The sequence below is a fragment of the Buteo buteo genome, chromosome 3 (assembly GCF_964188355.1).
Source record: "Buteo buteo chromosome 3, bButBut1.hap1.1, whole genome shotgun sequence".
NCBI lineage: Eukaryota > Metazoa > Chordata > Aves > Accipitriformes > Accipitridae > Buteo > Buteo buteo.
The window spans coordinates 52,437,112-52,464,666 of record NC_134173.1 but is presented as its reverse complement, the minus strand read 5'-3'; positions in this window follow the sequence as shown (position 1 = coordinate 52,464,666).

The window sequence follows — 27,555 nt, the reverse complement described above, 5'->3', positions numbered from 1 at the left end:
TCCTAACAGAACTGTGGTTGTTTACTGAAGGGACTACTGGTTGCAGTTAGTAGTTGGAAATGCAGCAAGAAAAGATGAGAAGGAGAAGAATGGAGCAGAAGCAGAATAAAGTGAAGGGAAATAAATAAAATAAAACAACATAAAAGGGAAGGAAAATATCCCTCCCCACTGCTACAGCTCTATAACCTGGCCTAAGCGTCAGCCTTCAGAGTGGCATTTGAGGCTTATTCATCCCTACTGAGAGCTGGGAGGATGATAAAACAATAGGAAAATAACAAGCAAATGCTTGCCAGAGAAATTTTTTCCATTTGTAGTGAGGTTAGAAACAAATAATCGAAACAAGATCCAGTGCAACTTTTGCTTTTTCCACAAAGTTTTCCCTGCCAAAAGACTTAATGTCACAGGGATCTGGTAAAGCTGCCAGCCCGGAGCAGCCACCGGGCTGCCATGACAGCTCCCACCAGAGGAGACCCGTGCTGTGAGCGCACAGGGGCGGCAGCACGGTGTCTTCTCCGGGGCTTTCTGCTGCTCCCCACCTCTGCCATGAAGCCACTTCCCTTGCCTATTGCGAGACCTTGCTGTCACCACCCGCCGCTGCTGTCAGGGTCCCCAGACCTCGGACCTAGGCTGTGTTTAGTCCTGCCCTGACCCATTGAGAGTCAGGCCACCCACAGCAACTCCCTAAACACCTCCATTAAGGAGCTTTACAAGGGTTACAAACTCTTAAGCTAGCACAAGTACAGATCTAGGGAAAAGAGGAGATGCCTACACACTGTTCCCTCCTCCCTGGAGTACAGCAGATGCCCCATCTACCTGCCACAGTCGCCCCATCTACCTGCCACAGTCTCCCCATCCTCCTGGATGGAGAGTGTGTGCTCATAACAGATAAGAGTTATCCCTATGGCTTTGGTGTAACCACCAGATTAAGGAACAAATCTATTTTTTGGTAAGAAAACATAGAGAAAACATAACCTTTAAACCCATGGTATTTACATTGTAAAATCACTTGTTGTATATCACAAAGCAAACAGCTCAGAGCAAAGGCATGATCCTGATTGCAGAGCAAAAGCTAAGCAGACCACAGCTTAGCTCTGGGTATCTTACAGGCTGCAGAGTCCATCATGCTTCATTGTGTAGGTGGCAAAATTTTGCAAAAGGCATAATCTGGGACAGCCTGAATCTGGAGGTGATCATACAGTGGATCAGGATATTTAACCACAAGAAGAACACAGCTATGGCTTACATTTTGGAAAGGAACCACTCCATGACAGTGGTGCTTAGACATCACAGTATACAAAACTGCAGCCCTGATCCTGCAGTGCATTAAGTGTAATCTGGGTGTTCCCAAGTCATGGATTTCCACAATTCAGTTGCGTTCTCAGAGGTACGTAGAGAGAGAGAAGCAGAGGGCAAAGTTGTAAGGTCTCAATTAGAGATTGGAGAAATCTTCATCAACAACTTCATGGTGAAAAAGCTAATTATCACAATAGAAAGTATATCTTGAAGTTGGGTTTTTGTTTTAACAGGTGAGGTTAACATTAACACTTCCTGGGTATTTGAGCTGGGTAAGCTCAGGCGCTCAAAAGCTATTGGAAATGAGATGGAACAATTGCAAATGTGGTTCAGTCAATGCTCTATTTCAAATCAGATGAACATGCTTGCAGTGTATTGTTGCTCAATTACTAATCTAGCAAAAAGCAGAGACAATCCTTCAAAAAGTACATGTGCATAAAATGTATTTATCTTGATATAGTTGCCATGGAATACTCTGCAGTATGAAATTACTATGAATGATCTTCATATTTGCAGCTCTCTTAGTCTTATTAATGCCTGTATTGAACAAAGATACAAACAACTAGCTTTCAGAAGGCTTTCCCACCAGGGAATATGAAAAAAAAGTAGATTGGTTTGATTGATTGCTCTTGTCATTGTGCTTAAAGATGTGGAACTGAGCTTTGATAAGCAAGATTTCACACTGAAAGTTTTTCTCCTTCGTAATTGGTATAAACGCAGAGAGACAACAAAGAAATTAATAAAAATATGCAACATAATCCATACAACATTCTTTCGTTTCTGGTCTCCTGCAGGAGAGCATGGTGTCTCCAGCTTAGGAGTTTCCATAAATCAAACGATCCTTGTAACTCTGAGCAATCCTTTTGCCTAAATTGTTGTCAATGTGATCTGCAAGGTGTAGGATGGAAAGCAGAAATGCGGCTGTACTGCATTTGCACTGGACTCCAAATTGAGAGAGAATGGAAAAATTAAGAGCAGGCTGGAGAAATAAAATCCCTGTTTCTAAACAATAAGAGCTGTGAGATATCCACTGTTTTGGTTAATATTTTTTTTCCATGTTAAAAAAAGCCTATTTGTTTTAAGGTGTATTTATAGAAGGCATTCTTTTATTTTGCATTTTACTATGCTGCTAATTTTAATTGATGCACTCCTGTGGCTATAGGCAAGGAGAAGCAGCAATTCAGAGGGGGATTTGTGCTGAAGGGCATTGGGTAGGTGACCAGCCCGCTTCCCACGCAGACCTCCGAGCTGTGGCAGGGCTGGAGACAGGCTGTGCATGGGTGTCTCCAGCTGTTCTACCCTGGCACCGCAGAGCGATTCCCTCCTGGAAATCTGTACATTAAAGCCTGAGCTTTCATGGAGCAGGAATAGCCCCCAGCTATAGATTGAGAGAGTCTCTTGACTTCGTGAAATGTCACACATTCATTGCCTCAAAAATTTGCACCAACAGATGGAAAATGTGGGAAATCTTCCTAACCTAATGAGCCCCGTCTAACTTCTTGTCCAGGAAAGCTGGCTATTTCCTCACAGGGAGGACTAAGGGTATAACACTCCAGTTAGACTATCTTTTTCCATCTTCAGAATTATTGAATTCCCATGAGGCCTCGGGACGTTTTCATAATTATTTCCAGTTTCTAAAATTTCTTGTAAATAGAGACTCCTCAGCCCCACCGATATGAATAGACGAAACAGGGCTTGAACGCTGACACGCAACTGGCACACATCTGTCCCCCCTGCCCAGCTTGGCTGCCTGGTGCGATTTTGGCCCCAGCCATCAGGTCCCCTCACGGACAATGCCTGGGTACCTTTGAGGGACTATTCCCAGGATAACATGCATGGATAAGACCGCTCCGCTCAAAGGGGACGGTCACGCTGTGAGGGCTCTGGCGGTGCCTGCCGTGCCGTGCAGCCTGCCCTTGGGCTGGAAGGGCAGCGCCGGGGGATTTCGCTTATCAGCGCAGACACAGCCTGTTGAGCCAGTGTAGTTCCCAATAACTAAATTATGGTCTATGGGCTTTGTCATTTCAGTTTAAAATGTCCAAAAGACCTCTGATGGCCGTGCTGCAGCCCAGCAATACGTTGAGTGGTTTTAGGGCATGTAATGAAATGTAGACGTTATGTGTCCTGGGCTGCACAGGAGAGCAAGTGGGGCTGCGCGAGGGTCCAAAGGCTGCCAGGATACTGCCAGAGGGCTACGCAAGGGGAGGCAGCCGACCTGCTGCCAAAGTGATGGAAATCATCCTTCCTGGCTACTGGGAGGGGTCTCAGGAAGGAGGGGATACCTCCAGAACCACATGCACGCTGTGTTTCAGAGAGAACCAGTTCCTCCAAAGGAGGGATTAGGAGGGAACCCAAACTGGTGCCATGTGGGCAGCCAGGAAACAAGGAGATAAATGTGAACTGCAGAACTAAGCTGTTTGCAGTGTAGATGCCATCCTAAAGTGCAAGAGGCGATACTGCTGACTGATAGTAGTAATATTATTTAGTCCATTGAATACAATATTCAATGAAAATGCTGAATTCATACTGATTAATTGAATGCATTCTGTAAAACTGCCTCCTTACACAGCCTCCCACAACCTCTCTTCCTCATCTTCGTTTAAAGACAAGAAAAGCCTCATTATCCTTGTGTGGCAGGGACTGAGTGTTTGATAAAAATGTCTGTGTGACACAAATATCTTTTGATTACACTGTAAAAACTAGCAAAAAGATGCAGAGAGAGCTAGATGATTGGGTGAAGGGGTTTCAAAGAAAGGGGAAGCAATCTGAAAACAAAGAAACTAGGAAAAAACTGAGAAGCTAAGGCAAATCCATTCTTCACAAAGCTGACCATCTGGAACACGTTACTGAAGAGGAGATGTGGGATCACATAGATTGTTTCTGGAAAAGGAGGGGCTTGAGGGGCATGGAAAAAAACCCAACATGGTTGAATTAAAAGCCAGCCACAAACACTGAGCCAGATGGCTTTTTCTCTTCTTATACTGATGTATGTTCTCATCTTTCTATATCTCTGCTAATCGCTTTAACACAGGAGAAGTACATGGAGCAAGATGTTAAGGAGGAAGCAGAGGGACCTGGGTAAGATGAAAAGAACTTTACTTCTATTGTATGCCTTTCTGTACTATAAACTGAAATTCAAAACAGGGATGTCTCTCTTATGCAACAGTACATCTGTTGCTGTTCTGAAGTCTTTGGGCACAGAAACTCTTTCCAGACAGTGCAGAGCAATCATTTGGGTGTTTTGACAGGTTTCCAGCTGTAAGCCATATATTTGTTTTATAGCGAATTTTAGGTTAGTTCCTAGAATTTAAAACATACTCAATCTGCTTTTGTTTTACAATCTGTAAACACTTTTAGGGCTCTATTCTTTATTTAATGATAGATAGGCACAACACAGCTGTTCTCCAGTGGCCTGTATTTTCAGAGTAACTTTATTCTTTCCTACACACACTGTTCAGAGTTTCAAATATGCTAGAAGAACATGGGCCAAAACATCGGCAGGCCAGAAGTGCTCTGAAATAAACAGAGAAGGTGAATTATTTTTAAATCATATCTGCAAGATGGTGACACTGACCATCTCTCACAGTAGCCAGGGCCATAGACGATGGCTTGGGTACAGCTGGTACAGGAGTATGTTTCTATGGCTCAGCAGAAGATACTTAAGGTAGGGCGAGGGGTACAAACAAAATAGGTATGTCAACACAGAGCCTGTTGGACAACTGCACGTAGTTTCTCAGAAAGGCCAATTAACACAGGTCAAGTATTGCATCAACACGATTACAACTGGTCCTAGTAGCCAAGGCAGCTCATGCAGAGCTGGTGTCTCAGCATGGCACTTCCCTGTGTCCCATAATCCCACTGTGAGAAGAGCCAAGGGGAGCAAGAGCCCTGGGCGGCATGGTGATTGTATGGAAAGCATCAATACAACTGCCCAGCTGAAGTTAAATTTTGCTGCCTGCACAGCCATTTCAGAGGGCCGGATCTGTACCTCTGTTTAATGATGCCCTCTGCTGTGCCCTGAACTCTCATTTGGCAAGGGTATGCTATGACCTTCCCACCAGCAATAAAAAAAGCCGGTTTCTACTTTGACTTCAGTTTATACATCAAAGGCTGTGATAAAATGATCTCCAAGCACTAAGGAATGCAATGTGCCTTTATAATGAACACCGCAGGCCCCCAGAATTAGCTGGCACCCAAGCTACATTACAAATGCTTGCATATAATCTTCCTTTTAGAGAAGCTGCGCTGACAAACTGTAACTCGCTCTTTGGATGTGCCCAGCTCACGTTCCCCTCTGTAAACACTGCACATTCACAAATCAACCCCACGCTCCAGCAGGATAAGCAACAGCAATGAGTCCAAATTCACCTTCTGACAGGTCAGTGCAAACACAGTGAATTCCTTTCTTGGTGCCAAGTCATTCTTCAGGAAAAAGCATTTGTTTCCAGAAAGTCTTCCCCCCTTACTTACAAAGCTTTAAGACGGGAAATCCTGTCAGCAGCAGGCTTGACAAGCATTTCTTTTTTAGTACTCACATTAATAACTAGATCCTTCTTTGAAACTACTCGGCTGTTCAAAACAAGCTGCCCACGTGCACAGGGACAGGTCTGCAGATGTGGGCCAGTACCTTTCCCTCCTTCTCTAGGGAATCCAGAATTCCTACCCCCAAACCTAAATCAGCCATCTGTGGCCTTCAGTTGGGAAAGAAATGGCCAGATACACCATTTCAGGTCCTTCCTCTTCTGCAGTCAACTTTTCTTACCCCTTTGACACCTTCCAGTTAACTCCTTCTTTGGGATATAGGGGGCTGGGAACAGACATCCCATTAGCATTTCTGCAGCTGCAAACCCACCTGAAACAGGGTTACCAGAGGAGTACCGGGTGGAGGGGGTGATGGGCAGAGTAGCAGGAAAGCAGGGAGCACCATGCTTTAATTTTTATTATTATTGTTGTTGTCATTATGGTGGACCAAGGAACCACAGAACACAAAATGGTCACTTCTCCCAGAAGCTTGCACTATAAATATAACTATTCAGCATAAATGGAGTCTGAACAGGAGGTGATAAGTAGGGAAATAGTCACTCGTGGGAGGTGCTGTGAGTGAAGATCTAATTTATACTGGAAGAGAAAGCAAGCAGACTGCACAAGAGAGTGCTACATGGTCAGACAACAGCAGCATTTGTGGACAGGCATAAGAGTGCATTTGTTAAGACAGATGATTTTGCAAGAAGATTTTGGTGCTAGAAGCAAGAGAGTTGTAACCTTCTTGATCTCAGCTGTGCTCTGGGAAAAAAGAGCTATTTACATTCTTCACAAATAAACAGGGCTGCATCAAAGAAAATACTGGACCTACCACCAGTTTCTCCTCCTAACCTCCAAGACCCCAGATTTTAGCTCAACAGGGTGACCTTATTCCTCCAAGTAATCTGAGAAAAACTGAAGTAAAGAATGGCTTTGTATCAAAACATGTCCTAGTAAGTTAAAAGAACTGTAGGCATTATTAGGCTGCTGAAGGCAAGCTGGGATTTACAAAATAGCTTCCCACAGGCACTGATCCAAGGCCTGTTGAAGTTAATAGGAGTCCTTCCTCTGACTTCAGTGGGATTAGGAGGAGGCCTCCCACCCATCCCACCAAGACTCCTATACGACTGACAACAAGCTTAAAGGATCCACTCTGCACAGATGGTCAACTTGCACCATGGAGGATGTTCCATCAGAAGCTCCCTTCAAGGGCCTGGAGAAAAGGGCTGATATATTAGATGTGTGGCATATTGAAACACAGGAGGCCACCTACTGAGATATAAAATCTCAGAAGAGAAAGTTTTTTTATGCATCTCACAGGATATTTCTAGCACTCCAAGAGTTAAAGAGTTTCTAAAAATTTGCATGAAACTCACTTTGATTCCTTGACAAAGGGCTCACCCTTGCAGAAAAATGAGAAACTAAAGAAGCTGCCACTTACTGCACTTTTTCCTGTATGTTGCATTCAAGACACTTGCACTAACAAAAGGTGACTTCTCTCACGTCTCCTCCTCCTCCCTGCAGAATACCCCTCAGCCACATGGAAATTTTTGCAAACTTTGGCACTGTCTGCACTCCAGCAAGTCACGCTGGCAAAAACAACCAGGCAGAATTAATGAGAGGAGTTAGCTTGCAAAACAGTACAGTGTATCAGCAGCAACCAGGGAAGAAGAGCCATCCAGATAGCCCTGCACTCAAGATTAATTGAGAAAAATAAAACTGATCTGCTGGTGAAGCAGTTTACAGTGAAGTGTTTAACTTTTACCATGGTGATAGTCCAATTTGTAAATGAACTGGGAAAAGATTCAACAATCATGGTAGCAAGGAATTATTCTAGAGCAGAGGACTCTTGCACTGATTAATAAAGAACAAGAGCTCAAAGTAAAAGGGCACAAGACTGTGCTCCATTCTCCGGAATGGCAACATCTTCTTCTGGTACATGCTTAGAAAAATGCATAAATTCTGTAAATTCTTTTAAAGAAGATCAAGAAGAAACATACATTACCGCCTTAGGTTGGCAATAAAACGCCCCCATAAGTATTGGAGCAAAAGATAAACCAGCAGTTCACTCCACTGCATGGCGTAAGGACCGTACCAGAGAACATGGTGAAGGCAGTAGGTCCCTTCTGAACAGTTTCAACTCACTTACAGTGACATACACTTTTTTTTTTTAATGCAAAGCATCATTGTATAGCATGTGTGTGACCACTTTAGGAATGTGGATGGAAGAAATTCTGATTTAAGAACCCACGTTGGGCAACGGCTGATGACATTCCCCTGGGCAGAGAAGCACGGGGTGGCGTGTACCCACTGTGCAATGGAGGCACCCCCAGAGCTAACTGGGGGTCTTTACTTCCCTTTTAGCACTGCAGCTAGGAAGTGGCAGTCTTCTTCTAGCATGCACTTTCATGGCAAGGGAAGAGTCCTCCCTGTCTTTTTTTTGTCTAAATCCCCATGTTGCACCTGAGTAAGAAATCAGAGAGATACAAAACATTTCACTTCAGTTGTTCACTTACATACCTACCAGCTAGAAAATTGCCATGCCTGAATGAAAGCCATGTGCTTGTTTGTTTGTTTTACTAAGTAACAAAGACAACTTTGCTTTCTGAGGAGTATATTTGTATATTGATCTTTTCCATGAGTACACCAGCTAAAGTTTGCATGGAAAAACAGACAAAAGGATGTCATTAAAATGGGTCCCAAGAACCTTTCAAATGACTCACAGTGGTCTTGTCCTAATTAAAATTGAATGTGAAAACAAACATGCTTGCAATTTGCTATGATAATATTCGGTATTTATGAATTTTGTCAACCTGGCCCATATGTGAAAAAATGAAGCACATGCAGTTGAAGTTTAAGATCCTAATCATGCAGTGTAAGCTGCTTGAATTGAATTAACTTCGTGGAGAATGATACCAGCATTTGATCTTACAAGTACCTACTTACAGTAGCTTGTTAACTCATTGGAAGAAATCTATTTGAGATTTTCACTGTGCCCCCATTACTGGAATAGGTAAGTATCTAATGTACAAAACCTTCAGCCCTGCATAAGTCATAACGCTGCTTTGGGTCCCACTCTGCCTGCTCTCAGCGCTACTAAGCAGACTTTCAAATTTATGCAAGGAAAAGAACTAGAAAAAGATTTTTTTTAATGTAATGCATTTTTTCTTTCTGTTTGAACTTGAGGATGGACTAACTGGAGGCCACTAAAAAGCTAGAGGTAGGTGGTGGGCCATGAGGATGGCTGGAGAAACTGAATCATTGCATCCCTGGTGCAAAACAATTGGCTTCACTTGGCTTAACCCAGTAAGATGTTTAGAACAGCTGTAGATTGGGTGTACAACCAGCAAACCCTTTAATATAGATAACCTACGGAAAAAAAATAAAACATATACAAATACTAACACAGACACCCAAATCCCTAGGAAACCAGTAAGGAATTTAAGCAATACTGAACTTGCTGAGTAGAACACAGGATTCCCTGGTACAAACTGGATGTCCGTACAACACGTGGGATGGGGTCAGGCATCTCTGAGTAGGGAGTTTCTGGATATTTCTTTGGAGATGTCTGACCCCATCTCATGAAGTGTGTGGACATCTAACTTTTTATTGATAAAAACCAAGGTGGAGGAAGGAGGCTGTGTTTCTGAGGATCTGAGGGGATTAATTCAGCACTGCCGCTAGGTGCTTGCACCCCCGGGGGACCCAAAGCCAGGAATCCTTCAGAGAAAAGGTCCCTACATCAATCACTTCTTTCAAGAAGTGATCAAGAATGGAGCAACATTCCCTGTTTTCTTTTGAAGTGGCACCCACTTTTTACCTGTTTAACTTGTGATGAGTACTCCTTTGGGAAGCGAGAGAGCAGAGCTCAAAATACCTGCCAGCTCCCAGGAAGCTGCAATAACTGCTAAAGCAGGGGAGGGGAGGAGAGACAGGGACACAAGCCCTCCTTCTGTCAAAACTGCATCCTATTTCAGGGTCGTATGGGAGAGATGTGGGACTTCAGAGAGAAAGGGACTTAGAAGACTTAGGGAAAACGTGATGGTTTCGGTAAGGACATTTGACAAGGATGAGGGAACACTGTAGCTCCCTCTTGTGAGATTTTGACTGTTGTTTATATTAAGCCATCACAGATAAGAGGCAGAAACAGCCCTGCAGCAGTAAGAAGAAGGCAGCAGCCCTGATGGCACTTCGTGCTGTTGTGTCCTTTGCCACGAACATGTATATTCTGTGTCTTCCGGACTGGGTGCTTCAGTGAACTCGGGACCCCTCCAGCTAACTCCCCTAATCTGAGCTGGCTGTGAGGGAAACCCTGTACCTGCTGTCCTGGACTAAGAACATCTCAGCAGGCAGCATAAGAGCTCAAGGGAAATGTCTAGGAAGAGTAAGTACTAAAATACTTCTGGACTAGATACCTCCAGTCTGTCTAAATTCATTTCTGAATATAGCCCTCAAGGACAAATCTTGTTCCAATTTCAAGTAATGACAAATCTCCCCTGCATGCCAGCGGGCTGTGGAAGAGATGGTATCAGTTGTCCAGCCCTGGCTGAGGAAACAGCTGGGCTGTAATGGTGTATTGCCTTATGAATCTCAGCGTGCTAACACAGGGGAGGAGGCATTAGCAGGCACAAGGCCGTCATCCGAAGGTCTCCATGGCGCAGACCAGGACTACAACACCCCGCACAAAGAGAGACTGGAGCAGATAGCTCTCTTCCTTTTGGCACAGCGCAGACCATTCTGCAGCAGGCAATTGCTTTAATGCTGCAGGCAGCAACCTGCCAGGTTTCCTAACATCTGGCAGCCAGAGGGAGAGAGGAAAGTGTGCCCAAAGCCCCCGGGGCTGGCGAGGGGGGCTGGCGAGGGAGGCTGGGGAGCTCACCTGGGCTCAAGGCTCTGGGGCTCTAGCCAGTGCTCAGCCCCGCCACCGTCCCTCTTCCAGGAAGACGCAGGTTGTTGCAGAGCTGGTATCTAACTTCACCCCGGTAAAAAGGCTGCGGTAGATATACCCAGCACCTGTAACTCACCAGTAAGGAAAGCTGGGGCCTTAGAGCCAAGCCCTGCCCAGTAATGGAGACCGCCACGTCTGGTGGGCGGAGGTGATCAAAGCCTGACGCTCTCAAGGACGAAACATCCCACAAACATTTGACCGCTCACACAGTTCTCTTAGGAATAAGATGAAAGAAAGAACAAACTAGGTATGACAGACGTTAATTGCTTTGCACAGGCTCAGCTCCACAAAGGTACTCAGGATTTGTGATACTGACTGGTAGATGCTAATTTTTAGGTACTCATGGTCTAAAAAGGAGCTGTCAATGTTCCCTTTTGTGTAGTACTTATTATAGGAGGCTCAGGAATTCACTCAATCCTTTTTGCAACTCAAACCTTAATCTATGGCTTCCAGTATCAGCAGCAGAAGAAAGTAACTGTACAGGCATTGTTATTCAAATTGCCACAGCAATCTGCAGCTCTTTGTGTCCTTATATAAACAACCCTGTCTATCACCAGGAAACAAAGGCCTATATATATATACAAGAAGAAGTAACTGTTGGATTAGCAGTTAATTGGACCAGTTGTCACTTTTTGATCTGCTTCAGCTGAAATCAGTGCTCCAGATAATATGTGATACTACAAAAGTCCACAGTCAGATGCCCCATTTATTGTCCCCACTTCTTTTATTAGCATCCAGCTTTCTAGCCATGAACGCTACACCAATTATGCAGCAGTAGGTTTCCTTCCGCAGAACACTTTGATACCTACATAAATAACTTCGCCGGCGAGGCTGCCCTTAACTTCGATCCGTCGCCATCACAGAAGCTCCTGCAGCTTATTGAAAAAGAAAACTTCTTTCCTGTGCTCGCAAAACTGTCCCAAGCGACTGCACCTAAGAGACCACAGCTGATTTTCTTGCTCGGCAGGCTCCCCGAGCCCGGCCGGAGCGCGGCCGGAGCCCCGTGGGAGCGCAGCCGGAGCGCAGCCGGAGCCCCGTGGGAGCGCAGCCGGAGCGCAGCCGGAGCGCGGCCGGAGCCCGGCCGCTCGCTGAGCAGATGCTGCCCTCTGTCTGGCTTCTCGTTTGCTGGCCCCGGCTGAGCTCTAGTCGAGAGGCAAGGGAAATCGCTCACAGCTTTTGCCTCTCCTGGCATGATGGTCAACCCCGCCCCAAGCTGGCAGGTATGGCACAGGGGGACCTCCAACAATAAGCTGGTGGTGAAGGACAGGAAAAAAAATAGTTACTTGCCTGGGAAAATAATTTCCATAGGCACCAGACAGCCACGTTGAGTTAACAGCTGTCCAAATTGCTCAGCATCATTTAAAAGGGAGAGGAAGGACCTAAGTCCATGTCACAAGACAGTGGTAACTTCAGATTATCCCAGATCTTTTTGAGCTGCATTACAGTGACTTTATCATACTTTACTCACTTTTTGCATCTGCTGTTTTGAATGACAACCTTTACAAAATCTGTAGCATCCTGTGATACTCATTACTGGAGCCTGCAGCTTGTGAGAGAAATTGTACCCAAGGTAGATGAGCTGCAATGAAGTTCCTTCACTGCTTTGCTCCTTCCAGCTGTAAAAATCAACACTGCAAATCCCACTGGTTTCCTTCCAGGGGCTGCTAAATTTCCAAAAGGCATGAGGCCTATTTTCCAAAAACTCCAGTCTAAGTCAATCTGAAATGATGCAGGCAGACCTTGAACAATCAGGAATGCTTGTGTAAGTGTTTTAGTTTTACTACACAATATAAAATAATTTCCTATAAGAACCCATTCTATACTGTTGAACTCTGCCAGAGGTGTCAGGGCACTCCAGAGGAGAAGCTTCCCAATATGACACCTGCTCCTGTGTTTAACTAAAAGTATTTCTAGGGAGTGCTGTGACTATCTCCATGGCAATCAAAGCTACTCTGAGCATCCTGATGAAATACAAATTCTAAGCAGGTTGTACAATCCTCGTCTTTTAAAAACATTTCTTCAAGGCTTCTAGCAGTACCCTGTATTGACTTTGGATATTTTTGCTTTGAAAACTGAGGAAGGATTACTGTTTGCAGTGTAGGACTCTGATCACATTGATTGCTATTAGTAACACTGAGTATTTACACTGCAGTGGCAACCTGTGGCTCCTTTATGGATCCAAGGCCCATTTTATTAGGCATTGCCCAAACTCTGTCCTGAAGGAGTTTCTTCATCAAAATTCTGTGGGCAGTAACAATATTAGAATCATAGAATAGCTTGGGTTTGAAGGGACCTTTAAAGGCCATCTAGTCCAACTCCCCTGCAATGAGCTGGGACATCTTCAAATAGATCCTGTTGCTCAGACCTGACCAACCTGACCTTGAATGTTTCCAGGGATGGGGCACACTAAGGAAGGCTGATAGCAGCTTAGGTGGACAGACGTGTACTGCAATATAACATCAATTTTAAATGTATAGTTAAAAACAGAAGAAAAAAATTCTTGAGAGGACTCTTCCCTTTATGAATGCTAATTTAAAATTATAAAGGCTATATTGGTGCCACACCAAATGACTCTGGAGCATATTAGTGTACCAAGCAAGTGCCTTGTTTGGGGTATAAAAATGGCCTGTTTGAAACAAATTTTCTAACCCAAAGCTTGCAGTTTTCATTTGGCGTACCTTTCATCCTTCTCCCACCCCTTACTTTTTGTCATAGCTTATGTTATTATTTTGTTCTTTATTTCATTTTGCTTCATTACATATTTTTGTCCTTTGGAACTGTTTTCACTATAAAGAAAACACTTCTGGAGATAGACACCCATCCATCCTAGCTGCTAGCTGATATGCTTATTGGGATTTCTCTACTATAAATGAAACATTAACTTAGAATTTGTTTTGAACTTTTAATGTGCCAAGAAGGATGGAAGAACTAACGGGAGCTGTCAGAGCTGCCAGCCCCTCTGAGACCTGCTGCCTACATAAGCTGCTAGGAGGTAGAAAAGGAGAACAAAATTAAGGCCTCACCTGTAAAGACACAAGCCTTGGTCCTAGAAAAATGGTAATATTTACATTCAATATTGAGTAACAAGTTTTCCAATAATTTCCTCCAGAAAAATGTTTTTAAACATAACAAAAAGTCCATCTTTCTAAGAGCATTCATCTGTTTAAGTAAAGAGAGCAAAGGCCAATTAATGGAAGGAGAGACTTGAGAAGGACATGGCTGCTCAATGTGTGTCATGTAAGGAAAAACTTTTCTGGGCACAAAATACTGTATTTTCTGCTCTGTGAAATGGAAATGTTTCAGAATTCCAGTTTAAACTGAGGAAAATGCCTGGAGACAAAACTCCATCTATTTTAACACTCTTTCATGTCAGCTGAAAAGCAAAGGCCGAGCAATCTCAAGCTATAAAGCTGGTCTGAATCTGGAGAGAGCCATTCTTGACACATGAGTCATTTGGCTTGTGCCAGCCAGAGCACATCCACACTCAGGCTTGCAAGCTGGGTAAGCTTTTCCAGATAGCCCCTGCTAGTAGCTGGGCCAAACATGACAGATGTAAGAAATAACAAACAGAAATGCTGTTCAGATGCTGCTTTCAAGCAGTCACATGGAGTAAATTCAAACATCGCAGACACTTTTTAAAAATTCAAAGCAGAATTCAAATGCTACAACACGGCTCCCTCGTGACTTCAGTAGCTCTGCCCCTTCCCCTTCCTTCCAGGAGCCAAGGACCTGAAGGGCAGCACGCTGGGCATCACACAAACAAACATTTTTTGTTTCAGAGAATGATGATGTGCATTTCACTGCCAGCAAGAGGCCGAGTTTAGGTCGATTCAGAAGGTACACAGATATGGCAGCAAAACAAAGGGCTTCCTACATGGCGGTATCTCTCTAGCCCTACATTTAGTATCTAGCATATGTATAAGGAAAAGCTGGGGTACACGGCTGGGGTTTTTTTAGCAATGTAAACATCAGAAAATTAAGATTTAGAAAAATTCAGGATGCACTGGCTTATTTCCAAATTTGTGAACTCACATACAATTCAGACGATTCGAGACTTTTTTTCACTCTTGAAATAATTGAATTTCCTAGGCTATAACAGTCTTGTCTTTCAGAGCCAGGCTCTGTTGTTGGGCTGTAACCTGCTGAGTAAAACCTTAAAAGCACCCACCTCGCAGGAACTCAATTCTCTGACGGTATTCTGGCAGGCAGTAGAACAAGCTATTGATAAATTAAACAAATTATTTGGCTTTCTTATAGGTGAACCTGATTCCCTTAAGGTACCCAGAGGAAGACTGATTTTTACTGACCATATTTAGCAACATAATAATTTTTAGATAGCTCAGGTCAGAAGTCCATTTAGTGCAAAACACTAAGATAACCATCAGTATCTGATTTACCAGAGGCACTGAGTGCCTCTGCCCAGTTGTAGCCATCTCAATAAATTCCCTTTCCAAAGTCAGCCTCTATCACAGGGGAGCAGTATTTCTTTCCAGGCTGAGATCTGGGTTACAGACTGTGCCATTCGCCTGAGCAGCTCTGACTGAATTTAGTACCAGCAGTTCTGTTATTTTCAGGACAATGATAGAATTAATGTGTCATAAATGTCAGAATCAAGCTCTCATAAAAAATAGGACTAATCACAGAGACAAAACCTAAAATAAAAGAAAAGAATACCCATGTATGCCTTGCCATGAAGTGCCTGTTCATCCCCTACATGAAGAGATGGGCAGGTTGGTCATAATCTCATGCTTATCCACTCAAATATCAATATTTCTCTCCTAAATCAAATCTGTCAGTTCACATATTTTTGAATTCTTTATCTTGCTAGTTCTTTTCAAACTGGTCACACTAGTTTATTCTTCCTTGGAGGAACAGCATGCATATTGTTTTTTTAAAAGGTGTCTTTTGGCCGGTCTCTCAGGAAGAGAAATTTGCATTAATTACAATACAGTGACATTAGCTTCTGCAGGAAAGGCTTGTTTGGATTATTGACCAAGCCAGGAATACAACTGCCAATAAATCCATTCATCATATTTATATATTTACTACGCCATTATTCTAATATTCCAACATTCTTTTATCTTCTATACCATCTCCACAGCCAACGTAATAGTTTTTTGAGAAAGTTACAAGAAACCCATAGTTTGTAGTCAAAAAATAACTTGCCACTAAAACAACTTACTCCCTAGTGTGTACAAAATAGCTTTTATCTTAAAGGTATGGCAGTCATTCTAATTTCCAAATTCATTTATAAAATCCTGCAAGTACTTCAGCTGTTTATGCCCTCGTTATTTCTGTGACAATGACACAAAGACAATAACTGATTCATTCCTTCTTGACAAGGCAATTGATAGGTTGATTATAAGAAAACCTTTCATTTATAATTCTTACTTTTATTTCCTTTCACAGCTGTTGAATATTCTCTTCTCTCATTGAAAAGAGCAAACAAATTGGCTTATTTACTTCTACTGAAAAAAAAGACTCGTACAGAAAAAGCTTCCCATATCTGCACAGGTTTTTTTTCTTTACTCAGTAGCATGCATAGTAGGTAATGTATCAGATCACTTAGATAGGTTTTTTATTTTTCATAGCATATTTCTACTGTTGTTATAACTCTAATCCAAATGAAAAATCAAGCCTAGGTGTTTGTTTAGGAAAATCACAGGAGCACTCTGATCATCATCATGTCCAAAGGACATACTCACTTAGATCCCCACAGGAGATTAAACTTACTGGCTTGGTGACTCCTCTGGTTGCTCTGAGGCTCAGGTGGCACTTCACAACTCAGTAGGGTGAAGCTACGGGATGGGGAAGAGGACAGGAGAAGCCCCTGGACCACGTTCCTGCTGCCACTCAAGCTCATAGCGGCTGACAAATGACACACAAATCGGCAGTGCATGGAGCTGGCGGGCCAGACCCTGCACCTCTGACGGCTCACAGTTAGACGTACAGATGCGTGTCTGGTCACAGCCGTGCTTAGAAAGACGCGCGCTTCTCAGAAATATCATTGCTTGTGTCTGTCTAGGGTGAAAATCTGAATGAGAGCAAAGCAAAGGAGGACTGCGCGGGCTATTCCCTGTATTGGATCTTGCCTAGTCACCTGCATATCCCTTTCAGAGAGGTTTTGTGACAAACCTCTGGATTACATGTTTGCTGGAAAATAAAGGTGATGTTAGAGATATGATTTTGCTTCTCCTTCCTTCCATCTTGTAAGTGAAAAGAAAACAGCACTAAAGTGAAATGAAGTTGAACGACTCCTTCTTTCCCGTTTTTGCCACGTGACTATGGATGTTACACTTGCCATTTGCCAAAGCTGGGAGCCACACAAACACACCCACCAGGACCAGAACCATCCTCTGCTGCTTTTCCTACCCAGGGAAGCTACATGTTAAGCACAACGAGAAGCAGTACTTCCTAAAGGCACCATAAAAAAATCCGGTTAATATTAAAGAGGGAGATTTTTTTTATTATTATTTCTATAAAGAGTGTCTCAGTTTCCTTTTCAAGAGTGTTTGCCTTTCACAATACTCAATTTTAAATAAAAAAAAAACCTAAAAAAACAACTTCAAAAGGGCTGTGTTGAGAAAATCTCAGGTTTTATTTCAGGTGGACCTAATTTTATTTTGACTTTTCATAACTAGGTAGAGAACAGATGTTTTGTGATTGGAAATAAATATAAGAAGACAGAACATCAAAGATAAACTGCATAAAAGAAGGATCTATAGAAGTCTATTAAGGTAAAAAATTGAATTTTTCAGACTTGAATGGACAGAGTTTCCACTTCAACAGGATCCTTCCTTTCAGCATAACATTCAGATATGATATTTCAAGGGTTGAAAACACAGCACATTACTTCAGCTTTGGAAAGAATATTTTACTGAAAAATCACCATGAAATAAAACTGTGGGCAGACTGGGTCACTGCCATTTTGCATTGATTCAGGACACAGAGAAGTGTTTCCTCTCAGGGTTCTTGCTGTTGCCATCCCTGCTGCTGTTAGGAGCAGCATCTCCAGCTAATATAAAATTAATTCAATTGGAATTGAAGGGTGGTGGGCAAACTTGCTCCTATCAGCCATTGCACCTTGCAGCCATTGAAACTCAGGCTGCTGCTTATTTTCTAACACCGCAGCTGTGAATAAAAGGCTTGCCGGTCTCCGCAGGAGAGCATCTCCCTTCACACCGCCTTGGCCTGGCTTTTTATAATTTTTTTTTTTTTTTTTTTTTTTTTACAAAAGAAAATATATGAAGTGGGTGTTGACACGTGACTGAAATGCTTTTTGCATACTACTCGTTAATGATCTGCTGTTTCTAAACCTAGGCAACCTGCAGGGAGGGATCAGCCCGCGTTTGCCCAGCGGTGTGCTACAAACATCACCCACAAGGAGGAGCCCAATTTACAAATAATTCATTAAGAAAAAAGACTGCAGTTACTGGGTATCCCGTATCCAGGCTAAACAGATTAGTGAATAATCACTGCTTGGTAAAAGAAAGAGTGCTTCTTTCAGCTAAACTCCCATCAGGAAAAAGATTCACCAGCTAGGGGATATTTGCCTAATTACATTATCCCAACTTTTCCCAATTACGTGGAGAACAGGTGTTTTGTGACAGGAAAGGAACCCCAAAAGAAGGAACATCAAAGACCAACTGCCTACAACAAGGGTCTATAGAAGCAAATAAATGCACTTAACTAATTGGACAGGCCAATTGCTGTGTTATTGTAGCCTGATGCGGCTTTTTCTTAAACTCAATTAGTTATGATAGCAAACACTTTTTGCCCAGGCAGGAAGGTGTGATTAAGCAAAATTGGTTTCCTGGGTGCTATGGGATGATGCTGAAAGAAAACAGCGAAGGTTAGTAGAAAGTTTTAGACAATAAAAAAAAGTTACTGTATGAATGTATAACAGCAGTTTGCATTTTGAATTTACTGTGCTAATTGCAGTATAACCCACAAAGCTTAGTTTAATTTGGCAGTGTCTTTGTAAATAGCCTCATTACTATTTTATGGCTATAAAAATCTGTAGAAGAGTAGGAGAACTGACACATTGAGAAGAAAGGGAAAGCATGCAAAGTGCTTGTTCAGTTGTGACTTCTCTTCCTTGACTTTCAGATGTGCTGAGCCTTCAGAGAGCCATTTGAAGTCCAAAGGGTGCATGGGCACTCTGAGCCTGTATGGGCAGGAGCTTTGAAATTGTAATCCAAAGACCCAGGTTTGCAAATTAAGTGGCCAAGTTTCAAAACTTGATTTTGGGCAACTTGCCTCTGGTTACCCAATCATGCCTGGCAGAACAAGAAACAAAATCTGTATCTGTCAAAGATGAGTAAAATGCTGCCAGATGCCTCATAGGAACCATCAAGGATTTCTCTTGAATTCACTTGAGCTGGGATTTCATTCAAGACTTCTTCCGTGTAAATGGGTGTTGGTTCAATCCTCAGCTGACTCACTTTGTCTAAAAGCAGCATGGTTTTTCCTTCCTGTTTAAACATTCATTTTACATTTCACTTACTCAGAATTCAGAGTAAGGTAAGTGGTTTCTCTCTTTTTAGCTGTCTGTTGCTACCCTGATTACTTTTCTGTTTTCTTAATTTGCTGCCCATGCTGCAAAATAAAATTACCTGAGCTGTTGATTGAGACTTCAGAAAAAATCTCATGGCTATAGTCTTTTTTTTTCTTTCCTGCTCTTTGCATTATTCAGAAATTAGTACCTTCACAAGAGCCAATATTGTTTTAATGAAGTTGATTAAATGCTGAATTTTTACATTCTAACAAATCTCTGCCCCACCGTGATATCGGCTGGTAGGTCAACCCAGAAGGGCACAACCAATCTGGGGGTTACTGGAGTGCATTGATGAGAACCAATCTGGGGGTTACTGGAGTGCATTGATGAGAACTTCCTAATGAAGGTGATCACAGAGCCAACGAGGGCAAGCACTCTGCTGGACACCACGCTTACAGCCAAGGAAGAACTCGCCAGGGATGTGGAGATCAGGGGCAGCCTTGTCTGCAGTGACCATGAAATGGTAGAGGATCTGGCAGGGAAGGAACAAGGTAAATAGCAGGATCAACCCCTAGACTTCAGGAGAGCAGACTGTGGCCTCTTAAGGTATCTGCTTGGAAAAATCCTGTGCAATACATCCCTAGAGAGTAGAGGGGACCAAGAAAGCCAGTCGATTTTCAGGTATCATCACCTCTATCTCCAGAATGATCCATCTCAATGTGCAGGAAATCAAACAAAAGCAGCAGGTGGCCGCAAGGATAAGCAAGGAGATCCTGATAAAGATCAAATATAAAAAGGTATTACACAAGAGGTGGAAGCAAGGACAGGTCGCCTGTGAGGAGTATAGAGACACTGACCAAGTGTGCAGGGACAGGACTCAGAAAGCCAAAACCCATCTGGAGTTGCATCTGGCAAGAGATGTGGAGGGCAGCAAGAAGGACTTCTACAAGTATATCGGCTGCAAAAGGAAGACCAGGGAAAATGTGGGCCTGCTGCTGAACAGTACAGGGGACATGTTAACAAAGAACAGAGAAGGCTAAGGTACTTGGTGCCTTCTTTGCCTTGGTTTTTACTGGTAAGACCAGCCTTCAGGAATCACAGGCTCCTGAAATCTGTGCAAAAGTAGCAAGAGAGGTGGAGGAGAATCAAGTTAAGCAACACTTTAAAAAAAAAAAGATATACTGAAGTCCATAGGGTCTCATGGGATGCATCCATGTGTGCTGAGAGAGCATGTCATTATGAGGCCACTCTCAATTATCTTTGAGGGGTTATGGTGATCAGGAGAGGTTTCTGAAGGGTGGAAAAAAGCAAATGTCACTCCCATCTCCAAGGAGGAGGACACAGGGAACTACAGGCTGGTCTGCCTCACCTCTGTCCCTTGGAAGGTGAGCAAGTATTCCTGGAAACCACCTCCAAACATCTGAAGGACAAGGTGACAGGGAGCAGCCAGCATGGACTTTGTAACCATGTAGCCCTGTAATACAGCATAGCCATTGCTAGTAACAGTCTGTAAGCTTTGTACTGAGTTTGCAAGGCCTCAGGACTGATGCTTCTCAGGCTTGCTCTGTCCAAACTTCTCTTGACCTGCCTAGAGCTTTGCTTTACTTGATTTAGCTGTGACAGCAATTTCTCTAACTGACCAGGGGGGTTAAGCAAGAGAATTGGGCTAGACCAGAGGTCTCTGCCAATCTCAACCATTCTGCGATTCTGTGCAAATAAAGAATCTGATGAAATTCACCCAGAGTTTTCCTCACATTAAAGAAAAGCAGAACCCATTTTTTTTATCAAGTTTGACTTCTTAAAAAAATTTCAAACCACAATTTCCTCCTTGTTCTGACCTCGTTTTTTGACTGAAGTGACTAATTACAGATGATGAATGAATGAATAGTAAAGAGCTGATGTAAAGTGTCTGGGAAGAGTTCACAGAATAGAATGATTTATTCAAATTCCTAAGTGACAAAATAGTATTTTAGTTTGACTGAAATTTTAAGAAAAAAGAAAACTAAAGAAGTTGTACTTTTGCTCTTCTCCCAAGCAACAAGTGCTTGTACAAGAGGAAATGGCCTCAAGTTGTTCCAGGGGAGGTTTAGACTGGGCATTAGGAAAAATTTCTTCACTGAAAGGTTTGTCAGGCATTGGAACAGGCTGCCCAGGGAAGTGATGGTGTCACCATCCCTGGAGGTATTTAAAAGACATGTAGATGTGGTGCTTAGGGTCATGGTTTAGTGGTGGACTTGGCAGTGCTAGGTTAATGGTTGGGCTTGATGATCTTAAAGGTCTTTTCCAACCTAAGTGATTCTATGATTCTTCCCTGCTTCTCTGAAGAGTAATTCAGAAAATTCATTTGAATGCTTGCAAATGGAATTAAGCATATGAAAATGGATACACATTTTAAATCCAAGATGCCTTTTGCAGCCATTGTAACTTACGCTGCTGCTTAGTTTCCTCCTACAAAAACATTTGCAAAGACCTCTATCTTGGGTAAGTCTAGTGGTTTTTAAAATCAGGAGTGGATCAAAACTAGTATCTATTTGATGAAACATTTTCTCTGTCCTTATTATTAATCAGTAGTTTTCTCTTTTTACCCCTCTCTTACAAGAAAACTTTGAACTTACACTGGAAAATAATTTGTTGGTTTTGGTTTTTGTTTTTATTTTTTTTCTCAGCTGGAACTAGATATTTTACTTCACACTTCACAAACTTTCATCCAGAGCAATAATGTTTTTATTGTCATAGTATATATAGGATTGCCCATTAAATTATCATCCCTAAGATCCAAGTTCAGTTTTTTACTACCTTTGGGCTGCTTTGCCGTCAGGTCTGGATGTATTACTGTCCCTGTTAATCTAATACTCTAGAATGTAATTTTTTGCTTAGTGCATAGTCATTAATAATTCAACAATTCACTACTGCAAAGATCAAACATATGTTGGACTTGCACTCCTGGCAGGTTCTGCCCAATCAACCATATCACCAATGCAGACTTATGCACTGTTCTGTCAAACTCCCACCAGTGCAATATTTTGGGAACTAAATTTATCTCAGAGGAAGTCTCTGGAAATGAAATACTTTGAAAGCCATCTTATGGTAAAAAATTTAGTTCTTTGTCTATGAAGCTATAGCTGCCAGGCATCATGTGATGCTCCCAGTTTTGCAAAAAACTCTGTCACCTCATTATTTACTCCCCTCTTGGTAGTAGATGGCCCACTTGTCTTTGATGGACTGGCAGGATTTCTGAACGCCTTGAGGACATTTTGTTTAAGGAATGCCCATGGACACCCATGTGCATGCTTGCACCATGTTCTTCTCTTGGGTGAGGGTGATTTAAGATAGACAAAATGAACTCTGTGTACTTTGTCTTCAGGATAGCAGCATTCACCAGAGGTATGGAGAACTAGAAAAACTTGTTGAACAAGGGAATGCTGCAATGATTAGTATTCATTTGGGCAGCAACTGGTGGAATGCATGAGAGCAAAACTTCTGTTTTTGCATTTTAACAACTGTGAAAATGTCAGCATACAACTGCTTTTAACTACATCACCAGCCAAACATAACTTTTCATGGTCTGCAAGCATAGCCTTAGGGCCCAAAAATCTCTGAAAAAAACCCATACTGCCATCATTCAAATTAGAAGACTTTGACAGAAAAGAAAATTAAGTGACAAAAAGACAGACAAAGGGGAATAGAGAAAAATAACCCTTACTAGGCCGTGACACAAAGGAAAAGACATGATCAGTTACTGACCGTTCATTATCCTTAACAATGCATTAAAGCAGTTAAATGAATTCTTGTGTGCCACTTCTTCCTTCTTTCCAGTGGGTGCTTCTCAGCTCTGATTTTCATCTTTCCTCTGCTCACTTTCTGATCTTTTTCTCTTTCTTCCTCACTCACAGCTTCCTTTCTCTCTTCTGCACTGAGATGCCACAGCAATATAAAAATCAGAAGGGTACTGTTTTGTAATGTGTGCAGTCCTTGGTTTTTAAAATTCCCTGCAGCCCTACATTTGTCTTGATGACTTTTGTCTCTGTTTTCATGTTTGCACAAAAATGGTAAAGTAAACCTGAAAAAAATCAAAACAGCAGCACCTGTACTTTGTTCAGCTTTTTTTTTTTTTTTTTTTGGTCTTCAGCTTAGGCATTCAGCCATTTCTGATCTCACATGCAGCCTGCTGTTTGGGTTTTTTTTCTGAGCAGGACCACACCACCAACCATAACTGACACAAGATCTTTCTCTTCATAGCGATGTCTGACACCATTATAGTTTTTTGTGCTGCCTTCTGCATGTGTTTTATGGCACACATGTAAGTTTTCTTTCATGTGTACAATTTCAACTTTAAAGACACACTATGGCATGACTCCCCCCCACACACACACATTCTCCTACTTTATCCTGGATGTTTTTTAGGATTCACATTGTTTTTCAGTGTACTACTGAAAAACTCCATGTTCTGTTACTTTTCTGAACCTGCCTCCTAACTACTCACTGCCATTTCAGTCATTGCCTCAGAGTTTATCATGTCCTTTTTCTGTCTCTTCATTAGCTAGACAGATCTTGTGGGTTTTTAAAAAAAAAAATTACCAAAAAACCCCACAAGAGTTAGCTGCTGCTGCACCGAGTCAGAGCTTCCAAGCACCCCTCCTGCGGGTACCCTGCAAACACTTGATCTCATATCAAAGGGACTTTCATGATTCCCCGATTTCAGAACTGAGCTTTTAATCTCTTTGCTTTGACGTGCTTCAAAGGCTGCTGTGAGCTGCTGCATCAGAAATAGGGCCCATAGCACTCCAATATTCCTATTTTAATGCAGGTTACCAAATAACAGCAGGCATCAAAATTGTCTAGATTGTGCCTTTACCAATCAAAAAATTATATATTCCAACTGTTTGAACCCTTGTCATAGCTCAAGCAATTTTAATTCACAAAATGTTGTTTGTTACAGTGGCTTTAAAATGCAGTAATATCAGCTTGAATGCTTGCCAGCTACCAACCTGGAGGGTTTTTGTTATTTCTGGAGCCTAATCTTGTATGACTTTCTCTCCACCTTGTACTTTTCTGTCTGTTGGATTTTCACAACAGTTCCTTACACACTCTTGAGTAATCAGTAGCCTTCCTCAGCTGTAAGAAGTACATATCTTAACACATCAGTTCTATAGAATATAGGCTCTTTTCACCTGCTTGAAGATGATTTGGCGTAAAGTTATATAAACATAGCCCAAATGTAAAAAAAATAATCAAAACCCAAAGACTGTCAAATGTCTGTCAAACCCCTACAAATCTTTTTCTATGCTTATCTTTCTGACATTAAGCTAAACAGCTTCTCAGACTCTTTCACGTCAGTGTTTGCTAAGCAGCAAATGGCACCTTGGTGTCCATTTCTAGATCAGATTCACTGACTCCATTTGGCAGAAGTCTGCTTCCATTGCCACAATTACAGTGCTGTCAAGCTGCCTGCTAGAAGAGTCATCTTCTCCCTTCTGTACCAAGTTAGGGTTGGGTTTTTTTCCTTAATTATTAGTATTTTAGCCTTTTAGAAGCAACTACTTTGACAAAAAGGCATTTTCTCCCCAATTTAGGTATTTGTATTTCTTTTTCAGATAAAGGAGAACTATGTAAAGGCCTAGAACATCTTTTCTATAGAGCTGTTCTTATGACTGAGCTTTGCCGTGGAATGAATAGAAGAACATAGATTCCTCTGATCTGCTGTGTTGTGACCTTTACTTTAAAGATTCCTACTCATTCAAACTAGAAGGAATGCTGAACACTGTTGCAAGTGCAGGCTTCAGAAGTTATGCCAAGGAAACCATACCTTGTCCACTTAACAACAGTTAAACACTGGCAGGGCTCTGTAACAGCCAAAATAAAGGGAGTCTTTGGGGTAATAGCAACACAGTATAGCTCATGACAGCCATATCCTGCACACTACCTGTGTAGGTCAGCACAAAAGACAACACTGGGCTTTGAGATGCACTTCCATATACCTAAAGGACCAAAGGGCAAGAGCAGCCCCTTAAAATAAGGTTATTTGTGGGTACATTAGGTACACCACTGAATTAAAAAACCTAGATACAGTCATTATGCAGAAATGGCAGATGCAAAAACGCAGGCCCACTGTATCCTTGAAGACATTGGAAAGGACGGTTAAGATTTGCCTCCAAAGAACACCTAAATGGAGCTGCCTGTATGTGGACAGGTGACTAAGCTTCTATTACACCCAGTGGAGTTTCACGTAGGTGTGGAGTGGGCTGAATAGCTATTAAGACTCCACGGCATGCACTGAATACAGCTCCATCACCCGTAATAGGAGCTTCAACACCCAGTATGCAGGCACACACAGAGAAGTGTCTAAGTTCAGCTGTCTTAAGATAAAGCTGTTAAGGTATCTGCCCACAATAGACAGTGACTATGTATACACAGGAAAACACTGAGTTTTGCAGGGACATTTGAACTACTTCGAGTAGCAGAGTGGTAGGGCTGTACTAATGTAGCATGCTGTACAGATTAATACACCTTGCTTCTTAGCAGGAGTAATAAATCCCTGTCAAGCACTGCTGTGCTATAGTTATGTCTTCTGTACAGCAGCCAGTTCTTGTTAAGAGATGAATAAAGATTTACCTTTTCCCCCCTCTAGAAGAGGCTGCTATTAGGGAAGCACCACTCACCCTCTCCCAGCTGCCTAAAACTAGGAACACTGATTACCATTGACCATTTTAATCAACTTGCATATAATCCATAAAACCCTGGAAAACAGTATTCTTATATTAGCCTAGCTAATACGAACCACCACAGTGGGCAAGGAAGTACCAAGGATGGGCAACAGGGAAGACCTGCAGAATTAATGATTATAGGTTTGCAACAATTCTGACAGAGACCAAAGTCACAGGGAGCTGACTAATTTCATTAATAAACAGAGCTTTTAATGACACTGGGCTTAATGCATGGCTGTGTCAGCTCACAGGGTGCTTTCCTGTTAACATCAATGATTTTGCTGTTTTTCATTAGGCATCTTTCCTGTCTTTCAGCATTGTGACATGACAGTTAGACAGACCTAACTGGATTAATTTTGCAATTAAGATGTGAGGCAATATATCAAATACTACCCTGAAGTACAGATATATGATATTAAAACTGAACAGTTTGTTCGTGATGCTATATACAAATAGTTTGGCATTGGCAAGTTGTATTAAATAGTATTTCCTAGCTAGGAAATCTCTAATGGAAAGTCTATAAATCAAGGATAATTTTTCTCTTCAAAGAAAGATCCACCATGATGATTGCAAAGAGCCTGCTGCTTAAAACATCCTATGCAATCTGTACAACCGGTTACTTAGACTAGGAACCCTAAGAACAGATACACACTGTCATTTTTTCACCTCCCCCCGCCCAACACAGAATGAGATGAAAGAATATTGGGAGAACCACATACTTACAAGGTTTCTTTCATTGAAACAACACAGCACGTAAAATTGACATTGGTTGCACTTCAGCATTCACATGGATAGGATGCCAAATAGAAGTACCAGAATTCAAATTAGTTTGTCCTTTTAAAGGATGTATTACTTACAAGACTTGATCTATTTTTTATTTCTCCTCCCGTTTACTTCCAATGGTAAGAGCAACTCAGGAACTCATTCCAAGTTTTGGTCTTTACAAGACAGCACTGAATCAGTCATCAGTAACATTTAATACCTAGCTGGCTGGGATAGCAGAAAGTAAAGTGAACCGATGAGTTTCCTGCACTGCACAGGTATTTGATGATAGAACATTTACACCGTGTTCGACTTTAAACTACAGACTGTAATTACCAGATTTTAAAAGAGTAAACTAAAAGAAATAACTCCTAATCGAGATTTGGTAAGTCAGGTTAACAGTAAACTGAAAAATATTCTACCAATGAGTTTACATAGATTGTATATAACAACACACCCCTGACAAAGGAACAGTATCCACTTGTTTGCACAGCAATTAAATATGCTGTAGCTGTTGAATAAATAATTCAATCCAGAACACTTTAACAAACCTTTTTCCTGCACAAATACACATACTTCAGTGCTAAGACAGACAATAGAACTTGCCTTCACTGTTGAACAAAAAACAAAACAAGAAGGAGCAAGACCCTGAAACTAAAGGCACTTGGCAATGGAGGACTTTCAAATAAGAGTAGGGAACAAGGACAAAACAGTTAACCTAGCATGAGAGACCATGAATGCATTCATTCTAGAGCCCACTTCATTTTAAGCACATTAGTTTCAACACAGGACCAAATACACAACAGTGAAGTATCTCCTTAACTTCTATA